We start from the raw sequence: 10,204 nt of genomic DNA on the forward strand, positions 1-10,204 counted from the left end.
GGCCACATGCACATTACTAGATTTGCCAGCTGATTTGTGCTCTCCAGCCGTGTTGATTTCTGCTAAAGATTTGAAATTACAACCATCTTATAAGAAACCTGGCATGACAAATCGTGCGTAAGAGTAACGAGTAATCACAGTAGGAAAGTTTTACATTCTACTCTCTCCGTTCCAAAATAAGTGTCTCAACCTTAGTACAAAGTTAAGACATTTATTTTGGGACGGAAAGTTAGTACAAAGTTGAGGCACTTATTTTGGGACAGAGGGAGTATCTGACAGGACAACAACATTTTGTTCATCTAGGATTGGGAGTAAGCATGCTCTCTGAAAGATGCACAATCCTTACTTACGTGCCATTTTGTTCGAAGTGTTGTTTGGCAATGGAACATGTGTTTTTATTTCTCCGTCCTGAACTGCAAAAAGCATGAAGTTTAAGATCCCTATATATGTTTGGTTGTGTGATCTATCGAACTGTGCTGGCTGGCTTATGTTTTACAAGTGCTTAGTTTCTTTGGTTGGGTCTGGCCTTGTGTGTCTGTGAGATGTATGCAAACTGGGTTCACAGCTCACATTTTGTGTGTGTACCTGACTTCAGTTTATAAATGACGTTACACCACTGGCTTATAAAATGAAGTCACAGCTAGCTATTCGTAATTGGCTGGGATCACGGCATCCAATGCTTTAGGGGAAATAGATGATAGATCACATTTTATCTCGATGTTCAGCTGCTGTCTCTGCCTGGATGTATGGACGCTTTGCACGTCGCCCCACAACAGAGATGAGCTTGTGGCTCTCTTCCTAGGAGCTGCGTCTCAGATGAAAATTCCTTGAGTTCTTTCTACTCGCTTTTACAACTGTGTTGTGTCCTTCGTGTTGCAGTGGCAGAAGCTGGTCACACACACCAAGGGATGAAGCATGTCATGGAGAAGATTACCGCGGAGTTGAAAATGATTGAATCCTGGAGTGCAGCCTGACAGACAGAGGCGGAGTTGGCCGATATCCGTATCAAGTTTTCCTTTGGTGTTGTGTGGAATGAGAAACTCCTTTTCATTTCCACGGGCCTAGCTTAGGTTTGGCTTGTGGACTTCATTTTCTCGCTATTTTTTGTGTGTGATCGGTCTGCTGCTGTTGCAGAGTGTCGATCGAAGACCTTGTAAAGCTTTGCAGTAAAAGCTGGACCATCGAGACTCTCCTCTAAAACACACCAAATTTGTATTGTTTTACTTCATCAGCGATGCATGTACACCTATCTGGACATTCATTACTCGGAAATTATATATGCCCTTCTCGATCATAAGCATAATCCAGAAACGGAAAATTTGTTAAATTGTGCTAACGCTTTATACTACAAGCAATTTACATATCTGAACTTCGACGCCATGCTCCAGTCTGAATCTGATGCAGTCAATTACAACACTAGAAACATTTTATGGGGTAATTGGTTGCTAGAACTAATCGCAATCATTAAACTCCAGCTTTCCAACTATGTTTACAGTAGGAAGAACTGATGCAATGGTCTTCCAAGGCGGTCGTCACCAATGAGGATCCTCTCTCGTGTGGAATGCTGATCCCATGAGGAAGGAGTGCTTTTGTACGACATGTACATGATGCTACTACAAAAGACTGCAGGATACGAAGTTGTCTACCTAGAAAAGCTAATAAAAGAAAACTAAGAATTAAAAAAATAGAGCATGAAATATTTAGAAGAAAGAGGGGAAAAACTAATACTCCTATAATAAAATAAAAGGCAACATATTACATAAGAAAATAGAGTAGAAAATATTTATATATTAGAACTAAAGGATGGAAAATATTAGAGGAGAAAAAGACTGACATCGCACCGTACTTCTAACCCCCGCACCTCCAAGGGAGGAGAGACCTAGGGTCACAGGCCGCCAGGACAGGCCCGCCTAGAAATGCGTAGCGATTGCTTTTTGCCTCGGCACAGCTGTAAATCAGGGAATTTCCTATTTGACGCTCTCTGCGTCAAACTGCCGGCGCTTTGCACAGGCGAGCGACCGAGCAGCGACGAGATGGGCCGGCCCACTTTTGCGTAGAAAGTGCACCTGCTCCAGCCGGTTTTGGGAACCTTCCAGAAGGTTCCCTGAACCGGTTTTTATCGGTTTTTCTGTTTCTTTTTTTTATTTTTCGGTTTCTGTTTCTGTTTCTTTTTCTTCTTTCTTTTTTCTTTTCTTGTTATCGTTTACTGTTTCTTTTTTTCTTTTTCAAGGTAATTTTATCTTTTAAAAAAAATCATGTTCCAAAATTGTTCTTGCTTTTAAAATACATTTGAAATTTCAACAAATGGTCCTTTTAAAAATTATTCATAAATTTAAAAAATGTTCGGGATTTTCAAAAAATGTTCTCATTTTCCAAAATTGTTGCTAATGCTTTTCTTCCAACCGGTTTTTTATTTTCCTTTCTTTTTCTATTTCTGTTTCTTTTACTTTTCTTTTTTTTCTTTTTCAAATTTATGTTTTCTCTTTCAAAAAAATGTTAACGCTTTTACAAAAATGTTCAATTTTTTGAAAAATGTCCGTGAACAAGTTTGTTCAAAAACTGTTCTTTTCATTCATAAATTTGTTCTCAAGATTCAAAAAATATTCATGCTTTAAGAAAATGACAAAATTTGTTCTTCGTTTCAAAATTTGTCCTCAAGATTCAATTTTTTTCGTACTTTTAGAAAATATTTATGTTCAAATTTTGTTCTCAATTTGAAAATTTTGTTATCTAAATTCAAAAATGTTTGGGATTTTTTTTTCAAAAAAGGTTCTTTCCATTCATAAATTTGTTCTCAAGATTCAAAAAATGTTCATGTTTTAAGAAATTATCCAAATTTGTTCTTCGTTTCAAAATTTGTTCTCAAGATTCAAAAAATGTTCGTACTTTTAGAAAATATTTCTTTTTTCTCGTTTCATTGTTTTTCTTTTTTAGTTTTTTTTACTTTTTCTTTGTAAGCTTTTCGAAAAGTTCAAATACGGTTCAGCATTTTCAAAAATGTCCTTTTTTGTCAAATATGTTCATATTTCTGAAATAGTGTTCACATTTACAAAATTTTGTTCACAATTTCGAAAAATCTTCATGATTTTTTTGTTTGTTTTTTCAGATTTTCAAAATTTTGTTCACATATGAAATCTTTTTAAATTAATTCAAAATCTGATCGAGTTTCAAATCTTGTTCGCATTTTCAAAAAATGTTCACAATTTGAAATAATGTTCGTATTGCCAAATTTTGTTCAAAGTTACAAAAATGTTCCATTTCTCAAAAATTGTTCACAGATCCAAAAATATGTTCGCTTTCTTCAAAATTTGTTCCAACTTTAAAAAAACGTTCGAGTTTGCAATCTTGTTTGCATTTTCAAAAAATGTTCACAATTTGAAATAATGTTCGCATTGCCAAATTTTGTTCAGAGTTACAAAAAATGTTCCCTTTCTCAAACATTGTTCACAAATCCAAAAATATGTTCGCTTTCTTAAAATTTTGTTCCAAGTTTCAAAAAATGTTCTCTTTTTCTATTATTTGTTTAAAATTTTATGAAATGTTCTTGTTTTTGAAAAATTGTTCAACATTACAAAAAAACTTTGCTGTTTTTCAAAAAATTGTTCACAGGTCAAAAAATGTTCAACATTTTAAAATAATTAGTCACTATTTTTGGAATTGTCCGCGTTCAAAAAAAGATACAGGTTTTGAAAATGAACTGCGTTTTTCCTGCAAAAAAAGAGAATGAACTGCGTTTGAATTTCTAAAAAAGTTTAGATCTGTCGTGGATTATGTTCTTATAGTGTTTGCTGGTTAATATTTGCAAAAAACGTTTTGAGTTCTTGAGTTCGAATCTCCAGTCTCCTTCAATTTTTTGCGTTGTACTGTATATTTTACGTCAGTAGCTGCTCCTTCGTGGGCCGCCCAAACGAGGCAACCCCTGTGCGAAGCTCCTCCAGTCTGCCGCAAAATGCGGCAGATAGGAGGTCCCGAGGTCTCCTACCAACCAGCCGCTGCGGTTTGTTTGTTCTAGCCTGGGCCGTTGTCTTCGGCCCAGCCGGTCCTCGATGACTATAATAAAATAGAAAAAAGAAGGGTTCACGGTGTCGTTTTGAACCCACGACGTCAGTCAGTGTAGTTTTTTTTGTAATTTGTAATTAGCTACTAACAAGCAATAGTCCGGTAGCATTAGCATAAACATCCAGTACTCCCTTGATGCGCTGCGCCTCACCTTTTGTTGCACGGAAGAACAAAAGTGTATCATCGGCAAACAATAGGTGTGAAATCAAGGGTGCCCTAGGACACACTTTCAATGGTGAAATATGTGTCTCTTGCGCCTCCTTCAGCAAGGCCGCTAGTCCGTCCGCAACAAAGAGAAAGAGGAATGGTGAAAGAGGATCTCCCTGCCGTAGCCCTCGCGACGGTGCGAATGAATCTGAGCGGGCTCCATTAATTTTTACCGTGTATCTCACCGAGGTGACACATGCAATTATCCATCTCACCCATCGATGATCAAAGCCCAACTGTTGCATCACTCGCTCCAGGAATACCCAATCCACTCTATCGCAAGCCTTAGAAAGATCAAGCTTATATGCACAATAGCATCTGTCCGGGTTTTTCTCATGTCGGATGAAGTGGGTGCACTCAAATGCCATAAAGGTATTATCAGTAATAAGCCTTCCAGGTACAAATTCACTTTGCTCCGGAGAAATAATGTCCCCCAGAATGGGTCTTAGTCGGTTGACTAAACATTTAGAAATCACCTTATATATAACGTTGCAAAGGCTGATAGGACGAAAATCTGATAACTTGACCGGCACATCAATCTTGGGAATCAAAACGATGGTAGTCAAGTTGACTCCCTCTGGCATCTGTCCTGACGCAAAAAACAACTGCACTGCTGAGATAATATCTTCCTTGACAATAGCCCAATGTTTCTGAAAAAATCTTGCCGGGAAGCCGTCAGGTCCTGGGGCCTTGAGAGGACCAATCTGAAACATCGCGTCGCTAATTTCCTTATCAGTAAATGGAGCACACAGCCGGTCATTCATATCTGCCGTAATCTTTCGCTCAAGTAAGGACACCACCCGGTCTACATTGAGGGAGGCATCAGCAGTAAAAAGATCTTTAAAAAAGTCCAAGGCCATACCTTCCATCACGTACTGGTTAGTGTGCTTCACCCCTGCACTATCCACCAGGGCTTTAATTTTATTTTTTCTTGCTCTCCATACAGCTCGCCGGTGGAAAAACTGCGTGTTACGATCCCCCTCCTTGAGCCAATCAATACGGGATCGTTGGCGCCATAGCATCTCTTCTCTGTACAACAATTCGTCCAAGTGATCTGACTCTTTCCGAATTTCTTTACGATCTGCGTTCATGTTCATGAGCTCCTCTAATCTGCACCTCGACTTTTCAATCTCCTTGATCACGTTCCCAAAAGTCTTCCTACTCCAAGAGTGGAGCTTTTCCATCATCTTGTCGAGAGAAACTTTTATGTCATGCAGCCCATGTTTGGCACCCCCATCACGCCATGCTTCAGCCACCACTTCCTCAAGAGCAACCTCTCGCTCCCACATTACTTCGTAACGCCGAACAGACCTCACCCTACCACCATTTTCAGGTATGCACCTCACAAGGAGAGGGAGGTGATCCGAACATGAGGAGATCAGGTGCTTCACAGATGCCTCAGGAAATTTATTCCTCCAAATGTTGTCCGCCACTGCACGATCCAACCTCACTTGCACATTAGCCCGCCCTCTGCGCTTATTATCATAAGTAAACGGGTAACCAGAGAAGCCAAGATCTGAAAGATTGCAGGCCTCAAGCACGTCCCAGAAAGCTATCATTTGCCCAGGTGACCTTGGTGTATCCGACAAATGCTCATAGTCCCACATAACTTCATTGAAGTCCCAGCCAAGAGCCAAGGTAGATCATCCTGAGCTTTCAATCTTTTTAGCCCTTCCCACATTAGGTGTCTATTTTCCACTCGTGGTTCCCCATACACAAAGGTGATTCTCCATAGTTGATCATCAGCAGGTAACCGGACATACGCATCAATCCATCTTCTATTGCAATCACGAATATCGACGTAAAAGACTCATCCCAAAACAAGGCTAGACCACCACTATTTACCATCACTACTGACTCCTTCAAAACCACAAAGACCGACTCTATTGCGAAGACGATACATCTTTTCTTTATTCTGCCTAGTTTCACATAAAAAGATCATGCTCGGGGAATGGGCTCGAGTGTGAGCCACAAGATCACGAACTGTCGACGTGTTCCTCGCACCCCGACAGTTCCACACAATGCAATTGATTGCTCCTGACGGGGCACCACATCTGGCCCCGTCAGTTTACCGGCGGCCCCTGGGCCGGTCGCCTCCATGTCCGCCTCACGCGCCGTGCTGGTTGCTTCATCATCTACCTGGTACGCCTCCGTTTTCCCTTTTTTCTGAATGCCTCCAACAGGAACTTCAACAAACGGCACCAAGGCCTTGCCGCCAAGTTCATCCTGGACATGTCCAAGCAGGCCATCCACATGCCGCTTACTCAAGATAGAATCATTGTACACCATTGAGTCCAAAACGCTGTCAAACGAAACCTCGAGGGAGTCGAGGCCTCTCATGGCAGGAATCAAGTCGTCTTGTTTAGGGGCATTGTCTCTGATCACAAGTGCTCCATGCCTCTTACCTGCTGATACTTTTTTGCCTCCTCCTGCACTCTTCTTTTTGTGTGGCCTAGTCGTATCTCCACCATGTTTTTCAACAGTTCGTGCATCAAACTGCGCCTTCATCTGATGTACCTTACTGCACTCCGACTGCTGATTGGATAACTGCAGCCGTATCCTTTCCACCTCACTTGCCAGCTTCTCGTCCGTCTCTGCCTCACCCATTTTTTCCTGCTCCTCAAAGCCATCGTGTGCATCCACACTTTCTGGTATTTCATGTACTTGTTCGTATGCAGTACTCGCTGCTGATCTGGCTGCTTGACATGTGGCAGATCCCACACTACCCAGGGAGAAATCCATCCCACGCCGTGCCCTTGGCTGTCCAGGTGAAGGTGTGAACGCCGGCCTCTGTTCATATTTCTTGTACGGGGAGCAGTGGAGAGAAGAATCATACACTTTTGATGGGAACCCCAGCTTCTTACTGTGGAACTCGCTCGTACTTCAGTTTAAACGTGATGCGTTTAGTCACACCTTTTGCAGTGTACTCAAGTGTGCCCTCCTACTGTAATCTTCTATTATAGGGCAGCTTCACATGAATTCGTAAGAACTCACTCGTACCATGGCCAACATTCGGTGCATCCACTTCCAAAACTTCTCCCAACGTGCCTCCAAGAGCATTACCATAGGACTTGGTCTGTTTCTTCCAAAGTACATCAAATACCCTCACCCAAACTGGCACAGAATCCAGTGCCGTTTCAGATGGCCGAGCATCACTATCAAATGGCCTGACCAGCAGTGCATCCCCATCATAAATCCACGGACCTCCCCGAGCCACAAATCTGTAGTCTCCTTCCGAGAAGAAGGTAATCACGTAGTAGTTTTTCTGCACTGGTTTGAAGTCCACTCCTGTTCGCAGCTGCCATATTTTCTCAAAGTGGTCAGACAAAGTTTTCACACTTGGGCGCTTCTGCGATCTGTACAGGCTCATGAGCTTCCATCCCATCTCCTCTTCATCTTCATCCTCGGCAAAGTCTACTGCCACAAATGTGACGTCCTCCATGTCCAATTCCCCTCCGATATGCACGTCAGCTCCTGCTGGTAGCCCACCTCCAGATGAGGGTCCGTCCCAGTTTCTATCCTCCATCGGCGCCTCCTCCTCCCCTGTATACATACCCGCCGGCCTGCTCATCACTATCGCTCCACTACCATGAGGCTTCGGGTGGGCGGGATCCTTTTTGGTGAACATTGCAGTCAAGGTGACAAGGATAATGTGGTTCGTGTACTGGAAGTGCAGAATATTAGCTTCAAAGAGAAATATCTCGGACTTCCCACTCCTAATGGGCGTATGAGTAAGGGTCGTTTCCAGAACATCCCGGAAAAGTTTACAAAGAGGTTCATCATGTGGTGTGACTCGATGGCACAAAGCGGGAGAGAGGTGCTAATAAAGTCCATTGCCCAAGCACTACCTACATATCTAATGAGTGTCTTCAGGTTGCCTGCGACAACTTGTGATGATCTCACCCGCATGGTGCGTAACTTCTGGTGGGGTGCTGAAAAAGGGCGGCGGAAAACGCATTGGCGTGCATGGGAGAAGCTGATCCGACCGAAGTCACATGGAGGCACGGGGTTCCTTGAGTTCCGCTTGTTCAACCAAGCTTTGCTGGCACGCCAAGCTTGGCGAATCCTCTCTAACCCGGACAATCTGTGCGCACAAGTGATGAAAGCTAAATATTTTCCATCTGGTCTCCTTGTGGACACTGTTTTCCCGTCCAACTCTTCACCAACTTGGCAAGCAGTGGCGCATGGACTGGAGCTTCTGAAGCAAGGTATTTTATGGCGGGTAGGCAATGGGCAATCCATTCGTATATGGAGAGATCGTTGGATCCCGAATGGTGGCTCTGGCAAGCCTATCACCGTGCAGGGGCGATGCCGTCTGAGAAGAGTTTCCGAGCTGTTGGATGAACGTGGTGCATGGCGTATGGACCTTTTACAACAATATTTCAATCCGGTAGATGTCGAGCAGATTGTTAAAATTCGAACTTCTCCACGGCTCGAAGATGATGTCCTTGCTTGGGAACCAGAGCGTAATGGTATCTTCACGGTTCGAAGCGCGTACCGGCTTGCACTTGATGAACGTCTTCGTCCATCTTCAGTCGCGGCGAGCAGGGCACCGGACGGGCGACGAGCCGTCTGGGCTTTTTTATGGAGGTGCCCTGCTCCTCCTAAGGTGCGTGTGTTTGCTTGGCGGGTGGCGACGAACTGTCTGGCCACGTGGACTAATAAACATGCTCGTAGCCTTGAAGTATCTAACTTGTGTCCTGTTTGTGCTACCGAACCGGAGGATACTTTTCATGCTCTCTGCAGATGTCCTCATGCGATCGCCTTGTGGCAAGCTATGGCGCGGAAATGGAATATTCCGGACATCCGTCAAGTCATGCACACTGGGCCAGAGTGGCTTTTTCATGTGCTCGCGGACTTGTCACCAGAGGAGCGGATGTATACGCTCATGACGATTTGGCGTTGCTGGCATGTGAGGAATGAGATTGTCCACAACAAACGACCACGCCGGTCGAAGCCTCGACCAGATTCCTATCCAGCTATATCAACTCATTGCTAGCCATCCAGGCGTACCCTCATGGAGATCACATCAAAGAAAAAATGGTGGCTGCACCTTTGTATAGCAGGAAATTGTTATCACATGTAGAGCGTGAGAAGCCATCAGCACTTGGATGGGAGGCACCGCCAGCCGGCTGGGCTGCGCTCAACATCGACGGGTCCTTTTCTGCCAAGGACGGAACTGCAGGAGCTGGCATGGTCCTTCGGGATGAACATGGAGATTTTATTTTTTCATCTTGCCGTGAGTTAAGGCGGTGTGCATCACCACTAGAATCTGAACTTGCTGCATGTTCACAAGGCATCTCCCTGGCTACCCAGTGGTCTGAGCTGCCTTTTGTGATTTAAACGGACTGCACAGAAGTGGTAAAACTAATTGTAGGAGGTACTGGCGACCGATCGGAGCATATGATGTTGATCCGCGAGATTACTTCGCGTCTTCGGGAACATGGCGAACTTCGCGTCTTCGGGAACATGGCGACCTACACACCTAGCCTATTATTAACTCGCCACCCAAATGTGCTGAACGTAGCCCGTGCTAGTATCTTTCCACGGTTGCACCCAATAACCAAAGGCTTCCTGAAGTCCGCATGAGTAAGGACCACATATGGGGTCTCCTTACACTTGTCTGCATGATTTAACGGATGAAGTATTGATTTAATCTGCTAAAGCACCAACTTGATCTGGTGCTGTATTTCTAAAACTAGAAGAAACATCATAACGTCCTTGTGTGTGTGTGCGCGCGCGCGCGCGCGCGCGTGCAGGAAACTTGTGTCGTTCTGTTTAATTTTTCCTGCATCCTATGATCACCTTTACAAAGAAGGCATCTTCAGGGAAGCTTGCTTGAGTGCACGGTACAAGGTCAATGATACGGCAAACAATTTGAGTTGAGCCACCGCATCATCAAAATCAAATTAACTCGGCCGGGCAACAAAAGGAATCT

The 10,204-nt window shown here is 43.7% G+C and overlaps 1 pseudogene; it reads right to left on the bottom strand.

Annotated features, from left to right (window-relative positions):
• LOC119339715 overlaps positions 1 to 10,204 on the bottom strand; it is a 43,125-nt pseudogene that overhangs the window by 27,479 nt on the left and 5,442 nt on the right.

Source organism: Triticum dicoccoides, chromosome 7B (genome assembly GCF_002162155.2).
Source record: "Triticum dicoccoides isolate Atlit2015 ecotype Zavitan chromosome 7B, WEW_v2.0, whole genome shotgun sequence".
Taxonomy (NCBI): Eukaryota; Viridiplantae; Streptophyta; class Magnoliopsida; order Poales; family Poaceae; genus Triticum; species Triticum dicoccoides.